Source organism: Chenopodium quinoa, unplaced genomic scaffold, assembly GCF_001683475.1.
Source record: "Chenopodium quinoa cultivar QQ74 unplaced genomic scaffold, ASM168347v1, whole genome shotgun sequence".
NCBI lineage: Eukaryota > Viridiplantae > Streptophyta > Magnoliopsida > Caryophyllales > Amaranthaceae > Chenopodium > Chenopodium quinoa.
The window spans coordinates 4,834,176-4,858,432 of NW_018742763.1; positions in this window are offsets into that span (position 1 = coordinate 4,834,176).

Genomic DNA, 24,257 nt, shown 5'->3' on the forward strand with positions numbered 1-24,257 from the left:
GTTCTGGGAGGCGTCAACTCTGAAAGAATACCATTTTCTTTCAAGTGATCGTCGAATTCATGGCTCAAATATTTGCCACCTCGATCCGATCGAAGTGCTTTAATTGTTTGCCAAGTTAATTTTGAACTTCTTTCTGAAATTCTTTGAAGTTCTCAAATGATTCAGATTTATTCGAGATTAAGTAGATATAGCCATATCTACTAAAATCGTCGGTGAAGGTGATGAAATATCGGTAACCTTGTCTTGCGGGTGTATTAGACCTAATAAGTCACGTGCCCTTTCTCCCAACTTGGAGAATGGTTGTTTTATCATCTTGCCTAATAGACATCCTTCGCAATTTTCAAACGACTCCAAGTCGAATGAGTCAAGAACACCTTCTTGTAGAAGTTTCTTGATGCGTTTGACGTTAATATGGCCAATACAACAATGCCACAAGTAGGTTTTGATTCGACTCGATGGCCTTAGCCCTTTTGGCGGTATCATCAATGTTATAGACTTGTTTGTCAAGAGAAAGCACATAAAAACCATTTTCTGAATATGCTTTACCATATGAAACATTATCGGAATAAAATGAACAACTGTTGTTCTTAATTTTAAATTCAAAACCTTTGGCGTCCAACGCCGATATTGAAATGATGTTTTTGGTAACTCAAGGAACATGATAACAATTGTCAAGTTCTAAGATAAGCCTAGAGGGCAATGACAAACTGAGGGTTCCAACGGAGACGGCAGACATTCTTGCTCCATTGCCGACCCAAAGCTCGACGTCTCCCTTCTATATCCTCCTATTTATCCTTAGTTCCTGAGCATTGGAACAAAGGTGTGAGCCACATCCGGTATCTAATACCCATGATGTTTTGCTAGTGAAGTTTAAGTCTATAATAAAAACACCTGATGAAGAAGCAACGGTGTCGTTCTTCTTATCTTCCTTGAATTTGAGGCAGTCCCGTTTCCAATGTCCCTTCTTCTTCCAGTAGAAACATTCGGAATCGGATTTAGAAGAGGCAACCTTCTTGTCCTTACTGCCCTTGGCAGTGTTTGACTTAGGCGGAAAATTTCTCTTTTTCCCTTTAAAGCTCCTCTTCTTCCCCGGACGTTTGAATGGCTTGCCCTTCCTCACCATGAGCATGTCATGCTTACCCTCATCCTTGAGGGTTTGCTAGGCTTGCTTCAACATACCATGAAGCTCGGTGAGGGTTTTCTCCATGCGATGCATATTATAGTTCATCTTGAACTAATCATAGACTTTGTGAAGCGAGTGGAGAATGATGTCAATTTCCATCTCAGTTGAATACCCAGCATCAAGCCTTTCCATGTTCTCAAAAAATCCAATCATTTTGAGGACATGCGGGCTGACTAGCTCTCCTTTCTTGAGCTTGCTCTTAAGGATTTTCCTGTGGGTTTCGAACCTTTTAGTTCGGGCCTGCTCTTGAAACATATTTTTAAGCTCAGAAATGATCTCAAAAGCCGTCTCCTTTTCAAAGAAAGTCTTTTGAAGGTCCGGAGACATAGTGGCCAACATGATGCATTTGACATCCCGATTGGCATTTTGCCATCGGTTAAGGGTAACCTGAGTGACCTCCTCATTTGTAGCATCGGGCATTTCCGCATCAAGGACGTATTCCTTTTGCTCTTGCATTAGTATAATGCGTAAATTTCTTTGCCAATCAAGAAAATTTGGCCCGCTCAACTTCTCCTTGCCGAGAATTGAGCGTAAAGAGAATTGGTTGTTGTTTGAGTTACTTGCAGACATTGTTCTACAATTGAAAGAATTTGAAATAAAAAACCATTCATAAATCAATAAATTGAAATTTAAAAGCGTTCATGCATATCCTCAATCTTATTGAACATTTTATCCACGCATTAATAAATTGTGCCTTTTAGGCGAGAATATAATGATTCCGAGATCCTAAAAATCAAGAAATGGTTAAGCATGCTTTGGATTGTCTTAATCATTAAATATCTTAAGGTAAGCAATCCAATTGCTAATAGCTCCAAGCTACTCTCGGTTTGATAAAACGTCGCATTTAATGCATTCTTGACATTTTATCTCTTTTGCCACGACATCTAAGGACTCCTTACTGATATCGTTGAACTTAACCAAGACAACTTGTATACCTAGTATACCTTACGTTCCTAGGGAAGTAGTGATGCCTCGCTTTGGCGTAGCTCATCACATACGCGCATTAGTTCGGTAAGTGTTGTTCTTGGAACGACAAATTTTAACTCAATATTATTAAGGGACCTAGGGTTTCTATGTTGGTTTGATTTAAGTGAACTTAACTAATAGTCGGAACATATAGAAATCCTAGACATGCATCTAACATTCATATATAACAATAATATATAAAGCATGAAATAGATGCATTTGACAACTAGCATGACCCCTTGAAATCTTCAATTTCCATGGGTCTTCATTTTGGCTCGTCTTCATCGAAACGCCGTCTTAAGACATCTTGGCCAAAATAAAATAACTAGCTAGTACGACTAAGATTAATCTAAAGTAAAAAAATACTTAACGGTTCGCATACCGTATTTAGATTTACAAAAAAACATAACGGAACGCAGTTCGTATTTTCTATCCAAGTCGGGCCCCACTAGTTGCCATTTTCAATAACCTTTTTTGAAAACAATCTCCATTCATCCATTCACTATTTGTGAATGGTCCATGCATTTTATGAAATACACAATTAAACACGCAAAACTAGTAACTAACTTAGGTGGTTAATCCAATTAACGCGCCTTACTAAAACTAGTCAAAGTTGTTTAATCCATAATTTCTAAACGCAAATTGCTCACGTAATTAACTAAGCTCCCACTAAATTCGGCATCCATACTTAATTAATCAGATTAATTAAGTCGGCATAACCCATAATTTGTCAAAATCAAAATTTTGCAAAAGCCGGAAAAACCGAGGTCTAACCTTGTTAAAATAATTACATCAATAATTTAAAACGACAAAATTTTTGCAAAATTACATAGCTTAAAATTAAGCAACGAAGCCTCATCCAAACATGGTGCATTGCGCTCCATGGCTGCTAGGCATTAGTGGGCTGGCTGGCTGGGGCTTGCTGTCTCGCTGCCCAGCAGCAGCACAAGCTCGCCAGCAGCCTACGCCACATACGCACCAGCAGCATCAAGGGTTGTGCTGGCGCCTAGTGGTAGCATGTTGCGCCCAGCACATCACACTACGCTGGCCAGCATCACGCATGCCTGCTCGCATGTCGGCGCCTGCCAGCAAGTGGGGGCTGGCTGGTGCTTGCTACCACGCTGCCCAGCAGCGCCCCAAGCAAGCAGCAGCCAATGACACTGCCCAAGCCCAGCACCTTGACACCCCTCGCCACACAGCCACGCAACATTGATGCTTAGCCATGCGCGCACCATAGGCAGCCTACATGTGGGATGCTAGGCAGCCCGGCTAGCCTTGGTGACGCTTACGGTTTTGCATCGATTTGCGTGTATTTTACTCGGGATTTTGATCCCGATTTATGTGTGGAATAAATTAATTCTAAATTTTATTTTAGAATCAATTTGAGGAAAAAATTAAAATAAAATAAGTCTAACTTAAAAAATTTAAATTTTAATAGTGCACAAGCTTAAATCATCCAAAAAACTTATTTTTGAACAAATTTAGGTCTTTCTTTATGCTTAAAATTAAATGAGCTATGTCCATAATTAATAATTTTATTTGACAAATGGGAGTTGGAAAAATAAATTAACCATCTAATGATAAAAATTTTCCAACTTTCATACTTGTGTAAAATAACAAGATTACATCTTCCAATATGAAGATTAGTCAAAATTTTACTCACAAGTATTTGAACTTCATGGATTTTAATCAACCAAGCATGAAAAATCTAAACTTTGTTCAATATGGAATTTACGGTTAGAGTTCCAATCATTTAAACCTTTAAAGATTAGAACTTTAACATACTTGGAACTTAAAATTACACATTCACATCAAACATTCACATGTGAAAAAGGCATATCAACTCAAGCACTAATTAAAACTCCATAATTATGCTTAAGGATATTTAAAATAGCAGTAGATTAGGGATGCAATAATGCATTTAATCTAACCTTGTAATGCTTGCATTAATCAAGGCTTAAAAAGATTTAAAATTTTCGTTGAAAAACGAAAAAAACCCCAAAAACTTGGGTTTTTGGTTCGAATTTGGCTTCTGGACAGTTTTCATAGAGGGTTGAATCTATTTCAGAATGTCAATTCCACCAAAAAATCACTATTTTTGAGCCAAAATCTAGGCTCGACAGCCAAATCGATAAAAATACGAGTTTTAAAATTAATTAAAACGAGCTTTTAATCTAATTAGAAAAGCAAAACAAGAAATTAAATCTTACTTTAAACCACCTTAATTAATCAAAATTGCAAAAATTAAAAAGTGCGTGGCTCCGATACCGTTGTAGGGTTTCGTAGTGAACCTCACTACGTGGAAAGAAACCCGCAAAGACCCGCCCCCATAATAAATGCAATTAACAAGCAAAACACAATTAAAACACAAGAAAGGATAAAAGATTATACTTTTGACGCGTGCTTCGCTCAACTACGAGCTCTTACTTGAACCCCAAAAATACAAGGTTTCCACTGGGATCGTACCCTTGAACCCGAGCCGAGCGACCTAAGTCTCGAAGGTTAGTCGAGACCTAGACAAATAAAACTATGAGTTTTACGAATCAAGTATTACTCAAATCAAGAGTTGCCTTTTAATTCCACTCAAGGTTGTGTATTTCCTAATACCCATGCCTTTGGTATTTATAGGGAAATGCACCCTTGAACTTCATTTCCTAACCAATGTGGGAGAATGAATAATTTTGATAATTAATTTATTTCCAAAATAAATTAATAATTAAATCAATCACAATTCAACAAGTGTCAAGGAGAGAGAGAGAGTTAGGTGGGGACCAAAGGCTTGGGGGGGGACCATTGCTCCAAGCAATGGTCCCCTCATCCAAAACCGGTTGTTTCTATGGTTATGCTGGCAGCTTGCTTTGCTGGCCAGCTAGCACAGCCAGCCTAGCATACCCAGCCCAACACTTGTGTGCTGCTAGCGAGCCACGCCTTGTGCTGGACGCTGGGCGTTGGGCGCTGCTGCCTGGCTATCGCACACAAACGCACATAGACACGCACAGCCAGGCTAGCTGTTGCGTAGTGCTGCTTCCTAGCTCTTACTCGCATACACTCGCATGCTGCTTCTGCTGCGATGCCCTCCACATGCACGCACACACGCACTAGCCTAGCCATGGTGATGTGCTTGTGCGAGGGCCTGCGATGGTGCCTAGCACCCAGGCACGCATGCTGCGATGCAGTGCTATGCGAAGGCACGCATATGCGCAGCCATACTGCTGTGATGGTGTGATAGGCTAAGGCACAAGCACACGTACACACGCACAGGCCTAGCCATGCGATGGTGTTGTGCTTGTGTTGCGATGGTGCAATGGGCTGCGATAGTGCCTAGGCTTGGGCCTAACACGCATGGCGCGCCTAGAACACCATGGTGCGCCTAGCACACACATGGTGCGCCTAGGCTTGCGATGAGCTTGCCTAGCCTAGCTACGGCTATGCTCGTACTTGTTGCTTGTGATTTTGCGACGCTCGGTCTCGACGCCCTAGGCTCGATACCCGACGTCTATATTCGTAAAACTCCGTCGACTCATTAAATCCTTTGGATTAATTCGTCGTCTCGGATCGGTTGTTCGATTGGGTTCGACCCGAAGGGGTCGGTTAAGATTAAGCTGTAATATTAATTATACCTTAGTATTACTGATCGGAAACGGCCGCCACCTAGGCATTCCGATCACTTGACCTTACTGAAAAATTAGCTCTATAATATTTTTGAACCCTCTATCAGAATAATACACTTGTTGGAAGGACACCATTCCTTTCATACCGTGTCTCAATTTGGTATTGAAGACCCTTGACCAAAGCCGGTACCTTTCCTTAGCATGAAAATCTTTTTCCGGTGGCTTTATCTTAATGTTCGAGAGTGACCTAGTTACTCAAACAAGAGTCCATCATAGTTTCCATTGTCACTCTTGGTGACTCTCACATTGACAACGTCCTCAAGTGCTTTGAGGAACATGTCCGGAAAATAGAAGGAAAGATTTTCCTTCCATTCTTCCAAGATGGAATAAGCCATTAGTCGTGAGACTTTCTTGCAATCGTAAGACCATGCATAATGAGCTTCATCGCTCATGATTCCCTTAGAGAAGAATATTGGAATGGGAGTATCAAGAATGTACTCCATGGAACAACTCCTAAGAGTTTTCCTACGTTCCTTTTCCCATTCCTTAAAGTTAACCAAGTTAAGGCTAAAAGCCAACTTGTAGGGGAGTTTCGGGCACATAGAGTTGTTGATTGTGTTATTTGCAGACATGTTTCTACAATTGAAATATTATGAACTGAAAAACCATTCATAAACCAATAAGTTTGAAATTTAAAGCATACATACAAATTTTTAATCTTTTTGAGCGTTTTATCCACGCACTAATATTAGTCCCTTTTAGGCGAGAGTAAAATAATTCTAAGATCCTAAAAATCAAAAACTGATTAAGCATGCTTTGGCTTGTCTTAAAACTTATGGTGGCAAAAATTATGTGCCTAATCCAACTTCAAAGCCATCGCTTAAGCCAAAACAGGAGTTCATGATGATACTGAATCAAAGACAATAGAATCCACTCCTATAGCAGTGCATAACAACATCATTATATTGAAGCTAAGGATGATGAGCTTTAGACTACTCTTCAATTAGCTAATGCTATACAGTTTTAGACTTTAGTAAACGATAGTGTTCAAAGCCTCTTTTATGACCCTTTAATTTGGTGTCTAATATGTTTTGTTGTGTTTTAGCGTTGGCACCTTATAACTAGGGGTTTGGTAGCAACAAGACTTCAACAGATCAAGCGTCAAGTGAAAGTAAGCATTGTAAACTCATAAAGTTATCATACTTATCGAGTCTTTCTTATGGTTAACGCTTATCATTGATTATGTCCTAGCATCCACATCTCCACAGGATAAACTCCTTGAAGAAGCTTTAGCTATTTGTGAGAGAGTATAGTTGCAGGAAGTGCCAAGTATGCAGAATAAACTATCTCTGCAACTAATGGCTCAAGTTCGCCTGTTGGAATTTATTATCCAGTTGTATAGATGGACTTGCCTATTTCTTGCCAAGCATGTATGTGCTGTTGAATTGGCTAAGACAAGGTCATCTCTTCCTCCTTTGATGCTTTTTGACATCTCTTAACAAGTATCCCAAGTTTTCCAACAACAAGATCTTTTAAAGAAGAAAGATTTGGAGTTAGACTTGGAGATGGATTACTCGAAGAGAAGAAAATACAAGCCAAGAGAGCTTTGGTAGAACCAAAAACTTTTTGACCAAAGAAGAGAAAAGAAACAGTTGAAGCCCCAGATATCTTAGGGTCCTTTACTAGTGCAGGAATCTTTATCTCAGTTTGATCGCCACGTAGTCAAGTATCACTGATGAACAACTGAAAATCTTTACTAGATAAGGTTAAACGTAACACAATGGTTAAAAAGTTACTTTATTTTCATGTAATTCATTCTTAGGTTTCATTTGTCAAAATCTTGAAATGATGGATGATTTTGTTGTAAAACTTTATATTGTTCCTAAATTCATGGGTTGTATTGTTTTAAGAACTTTCCATTAAGTTCCTTCGGAAACTCTAACTCTTGCAACTAATAGGAATTCCTAGACATGACTTTATGAACTCTGAATGGACAATTCCATTTATAAGACCATTTGCCGAAGATGTGATATTTAAAGTCATGCTTAGGAAGTTTTATCTTCCACACCAAGTCCATTCTAAAAAGTTCTTATGTTTAACCTTTTTACTGTAAGACTTCACCACTTGTCTTTTGTAGGCTTTTATCCTTGCTAGTGCTTGAAGTCATTCTCCTTCAATATCCATCAATTCAATAGATATAGATTGTTCGTAATCTTCCTGACTTATATCCATCTGTTTGGCTATCCTAGAAGACTTAGCGCTTAGCTCTGCTGGTACATCTGGTTTATGCCCATAAACCGATTGGTAAGAGATAGTCCCAATTGTATTTCTTTTTGATGTTCTATATGTCCAAGTAGCATAGTGTAGGAAAACATGCCAATTGGACTTCTGGGTTACAATTGATTTGGCTTTTTGGTAGATCCTTTAGGATCTATAGTGGTTGATAATGTTTTTTATGGTGTTTATTTGTTTTAGATTACTTTTGAGGTGGGCGTTTGTACCATTTCCTCTCAGGCCATGGTGGTTATCCAATTTGTCCTTGTTCAATCGGCGAACTTAGTTACGAACAATCCTAGCCCCCCCTTTTAGCTAGTATGTTTTTAGAGAGAGTGTGTAATAAACTTCTGTGTCTAACCTCTTTTCCATTGTACTTGGTCCTTTATTTATAGGTGTACAATCTTTTTCAGTTGGAGCCATACTGGTAAACCTGTAAGCCAATTCTAACGGGCTGGTGAGCCCCTATGTATATCTTTCCAGCGGTGAATACGCACCATGTGAGTAAGGCTGCAAGTGTAGTGATAGCTCAGCAGTAACTATCCCATACAACTAGCCCCTCAAGAGGTGGTATGAGGTCACTCATGCCAGCTCTTGATTGATTGCTGCACCTCTCCTGAGTGAAGGGTCGAATGTGAGGAAATAGCTTAGTAGGAGCTATTCCATACAACTAGCCCCTCAAGAGGTGGTATGACGTCGCTCATGCCAGCTATTTTGAGTGTGTACATATATATTTTTGATATTTTAATTAAACAAAATTACTCATCGGTAATTACCCAACAAATCGTTCGGTTGAGACTCCCTCCATACATATATATTTTGGATATTTTAATTAAACAAAATTATATATCCTAATTATATTTAAGAGGGTCGAAAATCCTTAATAATTAGCTAGAAAATTCGGATTTTCTATGCGTCGAAAATCAGATTTTCTTAGTTAATTAAATTGGTTTTAAGTTAATATTTTCCTATTTAATTATATTCTACAAAATATCTTATTTACATAATCATTTTTAGTCCTTAAAATCTAGCAAAATATTTCCTAAAAAATAGCAATAAGGTCTAAAAATATGAGCATATGGAAAGCTCAATATTTTGGGCCACCTTATGTTAATTTTGGGTAATTATTTTGTTAGTTTTGTATTTTAATTATCTTCCTTAAATTCCTTATTTCCTTAATTCCTTTTCCCATCTTACTAAAATATGATCATGAGATTTATTTGCCTTAAATATTTCTAAATTATTCTCTAAACAAGCTTAGTTGCCATCTTTTATTTCATGATCAAGCTACTTACCTTATTTCTCTTAACCACCAAAAACTAAACTTTTCTTAATTTATAAACTCTCTTTCCAAGTAATTTCTTAAACTAGATTTGTTGGGTTTCATGATGTCCAACATCACATGGAAGGAAACCAGCCCAAAATCCGCACACAAATTAACGTAACTGAGCACGTATTAAAACCATAATCACAAGATTAACAAGAAGAGAGAGAAAGAATCATTACACTTGAAGCATTCTTCGCTCAAACTAAGAGCTCGGACTTGAAAGCGTAGAGTCCCGCAAATGCGCGAACCGCTGACGGCTAACACCCTCGCTCTCCGAACCGAGCCGACCCTTCGGGGCTAGTCCATTAATAGCTTAGATTATTAAAACAATGGTTTTCTCTTCTCGGAGATCTCTTAAAGTTCACCAACTCAAGCGCTCATTCCCAATGCCAAATGATTGGTATTTATAGGGAAAGAAGCCCTTGAAATCTTATCTCCCATCAATATGGGGGAGTTAGAAAAATGCGAAATGGAATTTCAATTAATTTTAAATTAAATTAAATATCCAAATGAATAACCAAACGACAAGTGGCGAGGGGAGAGTAAGTGGTTTGGTGAGGACCACAAGGGGGACCATCCTCCCCTTGCTCCCCAAGAAAAACCTCACATCAAAGCAAGCTAATAAGCACACGCTAGTTGGCAGCCAAGGCAGCCACGCTTACGCCTGGCGCCATGGTTGGGCCTGCAAGCCAACCCGCACGCACGTAGAGCTAGCAGGCCACGCACAAAATACGGGTTGTTGCTGTTGCTGTGTTGCTTGTGCTAGCTTAGCCCAGCTAGCTTTTGTGACAAAGCACGAGGCTTAGTGAGCATTTTCTTGCTGATAGCCTTGCGATGGTGTGGGGCTGGCTACTAGCTTTCCTAGCAAGTAAGACCGGCCATGCTTGCTTTGTGATGCGCGCAAGGCATGCTCGGCCACGCTAGGCATGATGCGCTTGCGGCTGAGTAATGCCTTGCGGCAATACCCTTGGCTAGCCATGCTAGCCATCTTGCCCTAGCTATGACTTGTCGTTTCGTCGATTTTTCGTCTTGTCGATTCCTAAATTCGACTTGACTTATGAGGCTCGGCTTCGACACTCTATGCTCAGAATTTGGCGTATTTGTTCATAAATATTCTATTGACTCATTTAATCCTTCGGATTAATTCGTCGATACAGTTCGGTTACACGATTGGGTGTGACCCGAAGGCTTAAGTCAAGATTAAGTTGTAATATTAATTATGCATTAATATTACTGATTGGAAGCGACCTCCAACTAGGCATTTCGATCACTTGAACTCACTAAATAATTAGCTTTCTAATTAATTCCGAACCCTCTATCGGAATAATACACTTGTTTGAAGGGCACCATTCCTCAAAATTCACAATAATTCTTCCGACAAAATCTTGCCTAAATTTTTGTATGTTGAAGCTTATAAATACCCCTTGAATCAAACCCAAAACTTACTCCAAATTTCTCTTCTTCCTCTATAATTTTTCATAGTTTTCTCCTCTTCTTTCTCTCGGTTTTCTTGTGCCACCACCACAACACATCGCCTGCATTGTCAACAACTACCACCTCACTAGCGACCACCACGACCAGCCGACAGCAGCAACTTTCCAAGGTGCTACTGCTGCCCTGCCATGCCTCTTCCTCCTCCTTCTGCTTCGGGTTTTCATACTCTTCTTCTATTCAGTTAATTACTTTTATTGTTATTATTAATAATATTATGGTTTTGTTTGGTTTTATGGTGTGTGAACAGCGCGCAGAACCAAAACCCGCCCAAGGACCACATGCACAAATTAAAGCGACTAAACTAAAGCATGCATATAATTAATAAAACAATAAATACATAAGAGAGATATAGAGGGAGAAGAAGAAAAACATTCATACCCTTGAAGCGTGTTTTCCACCTAGCACGAACAAGAACCCACGAACGGAGCTAGAGCCTCAAATGTGATTCCTCCAACGAGGTCCACCCACGCGCCCGAAAACTTGGTCGGTATAATTGGCTAGGATAACACCAACACTAATAACAAGAGGATCTCTTAAGGTTTTCTCAATGGAGATGCCTTTGTAGAGTTTAACTCTTGCAATTAATTCCCAAGGCAAACTTTGGTATATATAGGCATGACATCTCCTTCCCTTTGATATTCTATCAATGTGGGACTTTTTACAAAGTGAGAAAATAGCATTTAATTTAAATTCTAAATTAAATTAAATATCCAAACAATTAGCAAACGAAAAGTGGCACAAGGACAAGGGGAGTAGGTGGGAGGACCACTAACCCTGGGGACCAAGGTTGCCCTCCACCTTGCACCAAGTGGCAATAGCCTTGGGCACCAAGGCTTGTTGCATTGGCAACCTTGTGCTCTAAGGCGGGCAGTAGCTAGGCCTTGCTGGAAGGCTTGGCTAGCAGCCAGCCTTGCTGCAAGACTTGGCGGCCAGCCCATGCATCAGTCAGCCTTGCACGCTGAGCCTTGAGCTGTACGACCTAGCAGCCCGCTCTACCTAGCATGTTAGCTAGACCTTATGTTAAGGCCACGAGCTAGCACTCACAAGGCTAGCTATCATTCTTGGCCTATGTGGTGTGGTACGACAAGGCCTTGTACTAGGCTTCCAAACCTAGTGCGATATGTCGTATGACTAATTTCATCATTTGGTCAACTCCTAGATTTGACTCAAAGTTTAACACTCGATTTCGACGCTCTAAGCTCGGTATCTGACGTCGAAGTACAAATCATCTTGTTTGATGTATTATACCCTTCGACTTAATTCATTGACTTATATTTGTTGCACGCTTGGTTGTGACCCGTTGGGTTCAGTAGAAGGAAAGCTGTGATATTAATATAATTAACCTCACTGATCGGAGATGGCCTCTAGCCCGAGTTTCTGATCACTTGACTTCACTAAATATTTAACTCCGTAATTAGTTCTAAACCCTGTACCGGAATGATACACTTGTTTGAAGGACATCATTCCTTTCATTCTCCCACTTTTCCTTCCGGACAAGTGTGCAATATATGTATTGCCCTTTCTTATGCCGCTTAATGCCTATTTATGAACTATAACATAAAATCTATTGTCATCCTTATTACGTCCAGAAATGTTCCTCAAAATTCCTAGTTTGATTGTTAAGTACAGATGATTTCCAAAATCCATCTGAGCACGACCATGTATTTTCACACTCTCGCTCTTCGAGAGGCCTTGTAAACAACGAAGACATATTTCTTATTGTTAAAAAGAGGACATTCCCAATCATGTATTTTTCAAGCTTCACTTACTAAGAGACCTAGCTACCCGAGTGTCGCCTTTATAATTCCCTTTTACGACAAAAGTTTGACAACATCAATACAAACTAGTACTCAAACAAGCGAACTTACAATAGTCATGGTTGAGGAAAAGGTACCGACAACCATAATGAGATATATACTTATGACGATGTTTAAATCTCTGAAAGTATTGTCATAGGTCGATCTAGTATAGTTTCAAAACAATACCCGTATAAATGATTTATGAAGCTCATGTCCTTATAGCACAAGAAACGGTTATTAGACGTACAACTTTTAAATAACCTCGATTAGGGATAAACTCGATATGACATTCAATGTTCACTTAATAGGTGTTTCTTTATCCAAGACATTGTCTTGATACCCTATATTGAATGTCGTCAAATCGAATGGACTCATTGTTTAGTTCTAAACAACAATTAAATAGTTTATGGAATAAGAAGAAAAATTTTATTCCACTATGAAACTTTTCAACGTTTCATTTTATGATAAATGGTTTTCCCAAATGTTTAAGAGTAATAATCTTTACAAAACATTTATAGAAATCACATCCATATCTAATATGCTTGATTTCTTTTGTACAATTGTGAATGTTGTGGTTCACTTATTGCACATGTTTAGTTATGATTACTTTACAAATCCTAGCATCTTCATTATTATTCAATAGTGTAATGGATTACATGTGATTTAGGATTTTATTGTCCAAGTGATGGCTCCCACTTATTATCATGATTCGAGACTTTCAACTTGGCAACCTACAATCATCAATGTTCAACAACAACTATCCAATGAACAACTTTGCTTTTATTGCCTTTAAGGAAACAATGCTCTCATCATATACTTTTAATAGATTTTCTAATAATGCTTTGCTTTGATTTTAATCCAACAAAATCACAATGAATTAGGATACCTAACAATTTGCGATTATGGAAATTTACCTTAAATTTCCACACATTTCACATGGATGCAAATCCATGTTACCATTCTCAAGCCATGACGCATCTAAGCTTGGGCTTATAAAGGGCTTCCTTATTAAGGGTCTACTTCTTGCTTAAGGTTATGCTTGCAACATCAATACTCAAATTATATTTGTTTCCATGCGTCACACACTCATCCTTTTACTTAACCAAGTACTTTGGATGTTCTTATTCATAATCTAATGATTCATTATTTAGATTCAAGTCAATTGGTACTATATACTTGTCATGCTATAAGCATGCAAGTCATATGACAATTCCATATCGTAACATAAATGATGGCCTCAATTGCAGAACTATTCCTAATTCATCCCACTCATTTGACTTTTAGCTCATCCAGCTTTACTGAGTCTTGCTAAAATATTTGCTATATGATATGGTTGAAAGTCTCTACAAGAGTCTTTCTTGTTTGAATTAGTATTTTCCTAGCTTATACTTAGTTCAAACATTTACTTAGTCTTATACATATGGTTCGAAAGCCTTTTCAAGTCCTTCATGTTTAACACGGTAAATTCCTTTACTCATTTAAACATTTCATTAAGTCTATCCAATAGATCTTAATTTCCACTATGTACTAACTATTGACTAAGCTTTGGTCCATTATTGAAAAATAATTTCAAATCTAAGTATTTAGCATTTGATAGTTATTTTACAATATAGTTTGTAAACTTCTTGTTGGACCTTACAAAATTGACTCTTACTCCCACTAAACTTCTTACTTAAGAGAATTTTTATGTATCTCAATAAGCCAAACCTTTTATTAGCTTTATGAGAAAAAACACATTCCAATTCCTACATGCAATGCTTTCCTCAATCCACAAATGGATTTATTGAGCTTGCTTTCAAATCTAGCATTATATGGATTTACAAAACTCTTAGACTATATCCATAGTCCCTTCCAAAATTCTATTTTAGGAAGGTGGTTTTGATATTTATTTTATCACATTTCACATGCGCAATTTTGCTAGAATAATCACAAAAATACTTCAGCATTCCAATTATTGAATAGGTTTTATTAAAATCAACATCGTGAATTTAATTTTATCCTTTTCAACGAATCTAGCTATGTATGCATATACATATCTATATCTGTTAGTTTTCTCCTTGAAAACTTATTTACCATTGATTGGTCTTTTCCCTTCATGCAAATTAATCAAGTTTTAAACATGATTTTTCAAACATGGAGTCTATTTCGGATTTTATGGCCTCTAAAAATTTTGGAATTGGGATTTGTCATAGCTATCTTACAAGATACTATTCCCTTACTATCAAATAGTAAATAGTATACTTGTAAGTCTTAGGTTCTTTTCTAACTTAATAGAAACTTTACAAGATTCAATATAAGCCTTTTGGTGAATTTTATACCTATACAAGGTAATTGCATCAAACACTGTGTTTCAAGGAGCTTGTAAATCCCTTTGATTATGTTTATCTTACTCCAACACTTGTAAAGTTTTGTGTGTAATGAATTCTCTTTAAGGCACTTGTAAAGTCCTTTGATTATTCTTGATCAATGATTCTCATGAAGCCCTACTAAAGTCTTTCGAGATTCCCAATTGTAGTTTGTTGCTCGTCTCAATGGTCATCGAGTTCATTGTCCTCCCACTTATCGTTTTGGAAATATGTTACTTTCCAAAAAGAGACCACTTTGAGCAACAAGTACTATGTTCTTAATTTGGTTGTGGAAGTAATGCCCCTAGTCTCACTTGAATTTTTACAAAGAGACTTGTATATTGTCTTTGGATAAAAGTTCATTGTGAAACAAACAGTTAGCTCCTACTTGAGCTACCATATTCCTTATTGAGCCATTTAGCTCCAACTGAGCCAATGCGCCCATTTAGCTACATTATAGGAAGGGATGTGATTCATCATCGTTAATGGCTTCGATGTCTCTATTAAGACTCATTGTATTCTTTTTATTTTATTTTTTTTTGAGAAAAGGCAAAAAAAAAAAAATTTAATCACACCATCGAAAAAATTACACGGAGGCTACTAAGCCCCTAAAACTTAGCTTAAGCCAAGCAAAATCCCTAGCCTTAACTCTAGAAGAAACTAAGCTACTAATCCTATGATATACATAATAACAAATCCTACTAATTACAACTTCATGTCTAAGAATCCTATTCTTCCAAACTGCCTCGTTTCTCTACCGCCATATGTTGTACAAAAAGGCATTATACGAGCTTTACATCACAGCTTTCTGGAATATGTTCTTAGCCTGCCTGCACTCTTCCAGATTTCGGAATTGCATCAGAACGTGCAGCTTTCCTTGCAGCAACTAAAGTAAACATTAACTGTACTCACACTGAAAAAACAAATGCTGCATATTTTCAGGACCCTGTGAACATAAAGGACATCTATCATCATTGATAACACTAAACTTCTTCAGCTTCTCTCTAGTTCCGTGAAAGGAATGGTGTCCTTCCAACAAGTGTATTATTCTAATAAAGGGTTCAGAATTATTACAGAGCTAATTCTTCAGTAAGGTCAAGTGATCGGAATGCCTAGGTGGAGTCCGCTTCCGATCAGTAATATTAAGTTATAATTGATATTACAGCTTAATCTTAATTGAAGCCTTCAGGTTGAACCCAATCGAACAACCGATCCGAGACGACGAATTAATCCTAAGGATTTAATGAGTCGTTGGAGTTTTACGAACACAGACGTCGGATATCAAGCCTAGGGCGTCAAGACCGAGCGTCGCAAAATCACAAGAAACAAGTACAAGCATAGCCGTAGCATCACATTGGCCTAGCCATGTGAAGTGCTAGGCTAGGCTAACTCATCGTGAGCCTAGGCGTACCATGTGTGTGCTAGGAGCACTCGCAAGTGCTGCATGGCTGGTGTTTTCGCAAGGCCCAGCCTAGCTAGCACTAGCGCCCTAGCATCGCCCATCGCACATCGCAACCCTACGCACAACACAACACCATCGCAGTGCTAGGCACTGGCGTGTGTGCTGCGTGTGTGCCATCGCACAAGCACAACACCATTGTAGTGCTAGGCACTTGCATGTGCGTGCGTGTGTATGCCTAGGGCTATAGCACCATCGCAGCTCATCGCTAGCACAACACCAAGCATGACGTGCTTGTGCGTGTGGCTGGCGAGGCAAGGCCCAGCATGCGTGGCTCGCTAGCTGCACGCATGCTGGCTGTGCGAGTATGTTTATGCAAGGATGACTAGGCAGCATCACCATACTAGCAGCGCCCAGCGCCCAGCAGCTCGCTAGGCCAGTGCGTGTTGGCACTGCTTGCTGGCACAGCAAGTTGGCTGGCTGCCCAGCCTTGGTGCTAGGCACCAGCTGGCAGCCTTGGTAGCCAAGGCAGGCTGCCTGCCTAGCACTCCTTGCTGGGTGTCGGTTTTGTGAGAGGTGGGGACCAATGGTTGGAGCATGCCTTAGGGACCAAGGCAATGCCCCCCCCCCCTTTGGTTTTGGGCCACACCTAACTCTCTCTCTCCCCTTGACACTTGTTGCATTGTGATTGTTTTGATTAATTATTTAATTTGGAATTAAATAAATTATTATATTTACTCATTCTCCCACATTGGTTAGAGAATGAAATCCAAGGGTTCATTTCCCTATAAATACCAAGGCTTTGACATTTGGGAAAGAACACATTTGAGTGGAGCTATAAAGGCATCTCCATTGTTGAGAATACCTTAAGTTCGTAAAACTCCAAAGTTTATATTTTTTTCGGGCCTCGACTAACCTTCGGGGCTTAGGACGATCGAGTCGGGTTCGAGGGTACGAACCGTCGGAGGCCTTGGATTTGCGAGGTTGAAGTAAGAGCTCTTTTAGTGAGCGAAGCACACGTCTAAGGTATAATTCTTTATCCTTTCTTCTTTTAATTATGTATTAATTATGTTTCGCATGCTTTAATTGCTTTAGTTATCGGGGCGGGTCTTAGGGGGTTTCTTTCCGCGTAATGAGGGTCACTACGAAACCCTAAAGAGGTGTCGGAGCCGCGCTCCTTTTAATTATTGCAATTATTAATTAAGGTGTTTTAAAGTGGATTTAAATTCTGGTTTTGCTTTTCTAATTGGATTAGAAGCTCGTTTTAATTAATTTTAAAACTCGTATTTTTCTCGTTTTGGCTGTTGAACCCAGATTTTGGCTAAAAAATAGTGTTTTTTGGGTGGAATCGACATTTTGAATCTGTTTCAACCCTCAACGAGTACTGTCCAAAAGCCAAATTCGAACCAGAAACCCAGTTTTTTGAGGGTTTTTCGTTTTCAACGAAAATTTTAAATCTTGTATGCCTTAATTAATGCAAACATGTCAAAGGTAGAATATATGCATTATTGCATCCCTAATCTACTACAATTTAAATATCTTTTAAGCATGATTATGGAGGATAATATGTGCTTAAGTTGATATGTTCTTTTTCACATAAACTTGTTTTTCACAATTATGTAAATAAATTGCATTAATTAGTGAACACTTGTTGTGAGTGTGTAATTCCTAGTATGTTAAAGATCTAATCTTTAAATGGTTAAATGATTGGAACTTTAACCCTAAATTCCATGTTGAACTAATCTTGGATTTTTTCATTTTTGGTTGATTAAAATCCTTGAAGTTCAAATGCTTGTGATTATTTTGATTAATCTTCATATTTGAAGATGTAATCTTGTTATTTTACACAAGTATAAAAGTTGGAAAATTTCATCATTAGATGATTAATTTATTTTTCCAACTCCCATTTGTCAAATCCATCATTAATGCTTGTGATTATTTTGATTAATCTTCATATTGGAAGATGTATTACACAAGTATAAAAGTTGGAAAATTTTATCATTAGATAATTAATTTATTTTTCCAACTCCCATTTGTCACATCCATTATTAATTTGCATATTGGTTAAATTAGTTGATGGACATAGCTCTTTCAATTTTACGCATAAAGGAAGACCTAAATTATTTCAAAAGGAAATTTAGGATGATTTAGGCTTGTGCACCATTAAAATTGAATTTAATAAAGTTGGACTTATTTTATTTTCATTTTGTCCCTAAGTTAATTCTAAAATAAATTTAGATTAATTTTAGGTTGCACGTAAATCGAGATTAAAATCCCGATAAAAAAAATGCACGCAAATCGAGGCAAAACCCCAAGCGTCACCAAGGCTAGCCGGGCTGCCCAGCAGCCCGCATGTGGCTGCCTATGGTGCGCACAGGGGGTAAGCATCGAAGCCGCGCTGCTGTGTGGCGAAGGGGTGCTAGTGCACTAGGCTTAGGTAGTGGCGTAGGCTGCTGGAAGCTTGGGGATGCTGCTGGGGAGCGTGGTAGTAAGCACCAGCCAGCCCACCACTTGCTGGCAGGCGCGAGCATGCGCAGCATGCGTAACAAGCAGTTGGTGCTAGCCAGTGTAGTGTGTTGTGCTGGGCGCAGCATGCTAGCACCAAGCGCCAGCACAAGCCATGATGCTGCTATGAAATGTGTGGCGAAGGCCGCTTGCGTGCTTGTGCTGCTGCTAGGTAGCGAGGCAACAAGACCCAGCCACCCAGCCCACTGCTGTCTAGAAGCCATGGTGCACAGCTTGCTAGGATACGAGTGGGCGATTTTGGCTCAATTTCGGGCTATCTAGTTTTGCAAAAAAATTTTCTGTTTTAAAATATTTATGTAATAATTTTAACAAGGTTAGACCTCTATTTTTCGGCTTTTACAAAATTTTTGATTTTGACAAATTTTGGTTAGCCGGCTTAATTAATTGGATTAATTAAGTTAGATGCAAAATTTAGTGGGAGCTTAGTTAATCACGCGAGCAAATTGCACCTTAGTAATACATATTTTATTAAACAACTTTGACTAGTTTTAATTAGGCGCGTTAATTGGAATAACTCCCTAATTTAGTTACTAGTTTTTCATGTTTACTTGTATTATCTCGTAAAATTCATGGGCCATTCACAAATAGTGAATGGGTGAATGAATGATTGTTTCAAAACAGGTTTTGAGAAAAATGGCAACTAGTGGGAACCGACTAGGATAGAAAATACGGACTGCATTCCGTTATGTATTTTTGTAAATCTAAATACGGTCTGCATACCGTTAGGTATTTTTGTACATTAGATTTATCTTATTCGTTGGACCTAGTATTTTTCATTTTGGCCAAGATGTCTCAAGACGGCGTTTCGATGGGGACGAGCCAAGATGAAGATTTCAAGGGGTCATGCTAGTTTCCAAATGCATCTATTTTTATGCTTTATATATATATTGTTGTCATATATATATACTTGAATGTTAGATGCATGTCTAGGATTTCAAATGTTGCAATGATTAGTTATGTTCACTTAAATCAGCCAACATAGAAACCCTAGGTCCCTTAAAATATTAAGCTAAAAATTTGCTGTTCCAAAGAACAACACTTATCGAACTAATGCGCGTATGTGATGGGCTACGCCAAAGCGAGGCATCACTACTTTCCTAGGAATGTTAGGTATACTAGGTATACAAGTTGTCTTAGTTAAGCTCAACGATATCAGTAAGGAGTCCTTAGATGTCGTGGCAAAAGAGATAAAATGTTAAGAATGCATTAGATGCGACTGATTATCAAACCGAGAGTAGCTTAGAGCTATTAGCAATTGGATTGCTTACCTTAAGATATTTAACGTTAAGATAAGCCAAACCATGCTTAACCATTTCTTGATATTTAGGATCTCGGAATCATTTTATTCTCGCCTGAAAGGGACAAATTAATGCGTCGACAAAATGGTCAATAAGATTGGAAATTAATGCGTGGATAAAATACTCAATAAGATTGGAAAAATATGAATGGTTTTTCAGTTCAAATTATTTCAATTGTAGAACAATGTCTGCAAGTAACTCAAACAATAACGCTATGTGCCTGGATCTCCCCGATAAGTTGGCTATCAAGCTTAACTTGACAAACCTTGAAGAATGGGAAGAGGAACTCAGAAAAACTCTCCGGTGATGTTCCAAGGAGTATGTTCTGGATACTTCCCTCCCAACCCTCTTCACCAAGAAAGACTTGAGTGACGAAACCTATTATGCATGGTCCAATGATTGCAAAATAGTGTCACAACTCATGGAGTCATGGCTAACTCCATCCTGGAAGAATGGAAAAACTTCCATTCTCTTTTCCAGACTTATTCCTTGGAGGACTAAGGGATGTTGTCGGTGTGAGATTCTCTAAGAGTTTCAACGACAACAATTATGAACTATTGTTTGAGGTGACTAGGTCACTTACGGACGTGAATGTGAAGCCATCAGATCAAGGTTGTCTTGCTAAAGATAGGTACCATCTTTGGTCTACAGTCTGCAACACCAAGTTGAGACCGGGTATGCCCCTCCGACCCCATGTGGCAAGAATGACTAGGCTCTTCAAGCACATGGAACACCTCGGAATTCCATTAGAGGATGGAATTGCTGGTCATATTATGCTCACTTCACTCCATTCAGGATATGATGCACTAAGGACATATATTTCTGAAAGAAAGGAGACACATTTTTGAAGAGTGTGGTGGAGCTACTTCACCGAGTCAACTCATTTGGAGCAACCAAAAGACCATCAAGGAGGAGGTATTTCAGGAAGGTAAAGGCGAAGATTCGTTGCTTCTTTTGTGGAGGGCAAGGCCACTACAAACGAGAATGCAAGATCTTTCGCAAAGATCAAGAAGAGGAAAATGTTCCGACTACCTTAGGTATCTTCCTTAAACACTTGTGAATTAAGCTTATCATAGGTATTAGATACCAAGTATGACTCACTTTATGTTGCCTTTTTAGGGACCAAGTGAGAAGCTTATCAAGTGTTGGTGCATGGACAAGTAGACGACGAAGATGGTTTTTCGGTCGTGCTTGCATGCACTATTTTGTCTATGACATTTAATTAAACTAATCCTAGTTTTCATCATAATTTTGAACATACTATGATCCATGGTGTTAGACACCGAGTTATTTGTAATGTAAGATTTTGACAATAGTTGTTTCAAAATTGTCTTACAAATATATGTTAAATGGAAATTGCATGTTTTACATATAATTAGACAAGAGTTGATGCCACTAACTAAGACATCTAAGAATTCACCTTCATTGACAACGATAGTAGAAATATCTACCTTATGTTACATATATATCTGAATCTTTTGAGAAATTCAAAGAATTTCATAAAGAAGTTGAAAATCAACTTGGCAAGAAAATTAAAGCACTTCGATCGGATCGAGGTGGCGAATATTTGAGCCATGAATTCGACGATCACTTGAAAGAAAATGGTATTATTTTAGAGTTGACACCTCCCGGAACTCCTCAATGGAACGGAGTATCCGAACGAAGGAATCGAACCTTGTTAGACATGGTTCGATCAATGATGGGTCTTAGTGAAGTTCCTATATCTTTCTGGGGACATGCGCTACAAACCCTGACACTAACACTGAACCGAGCTCCGTCAAAAGCTGTTGAAAAGACTCCATACAAATTATTGACTAAGAAACCTCTTGGGTTGTCTTTTCTCAAGATTTAGGGATGCGAAGCATATGTCAAACGATTAATTTTGGACAAACTTAACCCCAAATCAGAAAAGGGTAGTACTTCTACAATTATTCCGAGAACAAAGTGTTTGTTGCTCGTGATGGTGTCTTTTTAGAGAAGGAACACCTTTCCAAAATGATAAGTGGGAGGAAAATCAAACTTGACGAAGTTCGAGAGGACAAGCAACAATGTCAACCTGATAAAACTGACAATCTAAGTGCTTTGGAAGCAGCTGAGAAAATTGGTCAGAATCAAATAGACAATGTAAATGCTCAACCCATTACCCTTCGTAGGTCGCAACGGCAAAGATCTCAACCATACAGATACCTTGGTATTTCCTTAACCGATGATCAGGACATCCTAGTTATAGATGGTGATGAGCCAGCGACTTATAATCAAGCTATGATGAGCCCCGACTCTGCTAGATGGAAAGAGGCCATGAAATCAAGTCGTAAAATCAAGTCTGGGACTTGGTGAATTTGCCCGAGGGTTACACACCCATTGGTTGCAAATGGATCTTCAAATTGAACACAGACAAAGATGGAAATGTATCAATATACAAAGCTTGACTGGTGGCGAAAGGTTATAGACAAATCGACGGGATTGACTATGATGAAACCTTTTCACCAGTTGCAATGCTAAAGTATGTCCGGATTATCCTAGCAATTGTTACATATTACAACTATGAAATATGGCAAATGGATGTAAAAACCGCCTTCCTAAATGGGATGTTGGAAGAAACTGTGTAGATGAAACAGCCAGAAGGTTTTGTTGATCCAAGCAACGCTGGAAAGGTATGAAAGCTTTAGAAGTCCATTTATGGAGTGAAGCAAGCAAGCATAATGTGGAATCTGCGATTTGATGAAGCCATCAGCAAGTTTGGTTTTATCAAGAATCCTGATGAGTCTTGTGTTTACAAGAAGGTCAGTGGGAGTGACATCGCATTCCTAGTCCTATATGTCGATGACATATTTCTCATTGGAAACAACACAAAGTTGCTAGAGTCCGTAAAGTGCTTTTCAAAGAAGGACTTAGGAGAGGCACATTACATATTCGGCATAGAGGTCTGTAGGGATAAATCTAAGAGGATGATTGGATTGAGCCAGAGTACTTACATTGATAAAGTACCGACATGACTCAACATGGAGAATGCCAAAAGAGGGCACCTACCCATGTCCCATGGCGTGAATCTCAGCAAGAAACACTGTCCATATACACCTGTTGAGCGAGAGAGAATGGATCAGATTCCATATGCTTTGTTAATTGGGTCGATCATGTATGCCATGTTATGTACCAGGACAGATGTATCGTACCTATTAAGCGCTACGAGCCGATACCAATCAAACCCAGGAGAGGCGCATTGGACAGTGGCCAAGAACATCCTGAAGTACCTGAAAAGGAACAAGGATAAATTCCTGGTTTAGGGGGGGCACAAAGACCTGGTTGTTGAAGGTTACACAGACGCTAGCTTCCAAACTGATAGAGACGACTTCAAGTCACAGTCAGGGTACATATTTTGCCTAAATGGTGGAGCGTTTAGCTGGAAGAGTGCTACACAAAGCACCACTTAGGATTCTACAACTGAAGTCGAATACTTGGCTGCTTCAGAAGCTGCTACGGAGGCTGTTTGGATTCGCAAGTTCATTAGTGAACTTGGTGTTGTACCCTCCATTAAGAGTCTGATAGATCTCTACTGTGACAATAATAGAGCTATCGCTCAGGCTAGATGGCCAAGAGAGCACCAGAAGGTCAAACATGTCCAGAGGCGATTTCACATGATAAGGGAATGGAAATCCAAAGGTGAAATCAGAATTTACAAGATCGGAATAGATGACAACGTAGCCGATCCTTTGACTAAACCTCTGCCTCAAGTGAAGCACAACAAGCACATTGAGGCAATGGGAATCAAGCATGTTGGAGATTGACTTTGAATTCCCTATACGTGTGTTCTTATTAAACTGGTCATTTTAATGTAAGACATTGTATTAAAACCATTCATTTATGGAGTAATGAATTTTATGTTTTATTTTCACTCCATTTCTATTTAATTGTGGTTTAGAATTAAATAATAAGTCCATTCGATTTATGGAAATATTCAAAACAAGGTATCAAGACCATGTCCTGGATAAAGAACACCTGTTAAGTGAACATTGAATATTTAAATAAAAAATTATC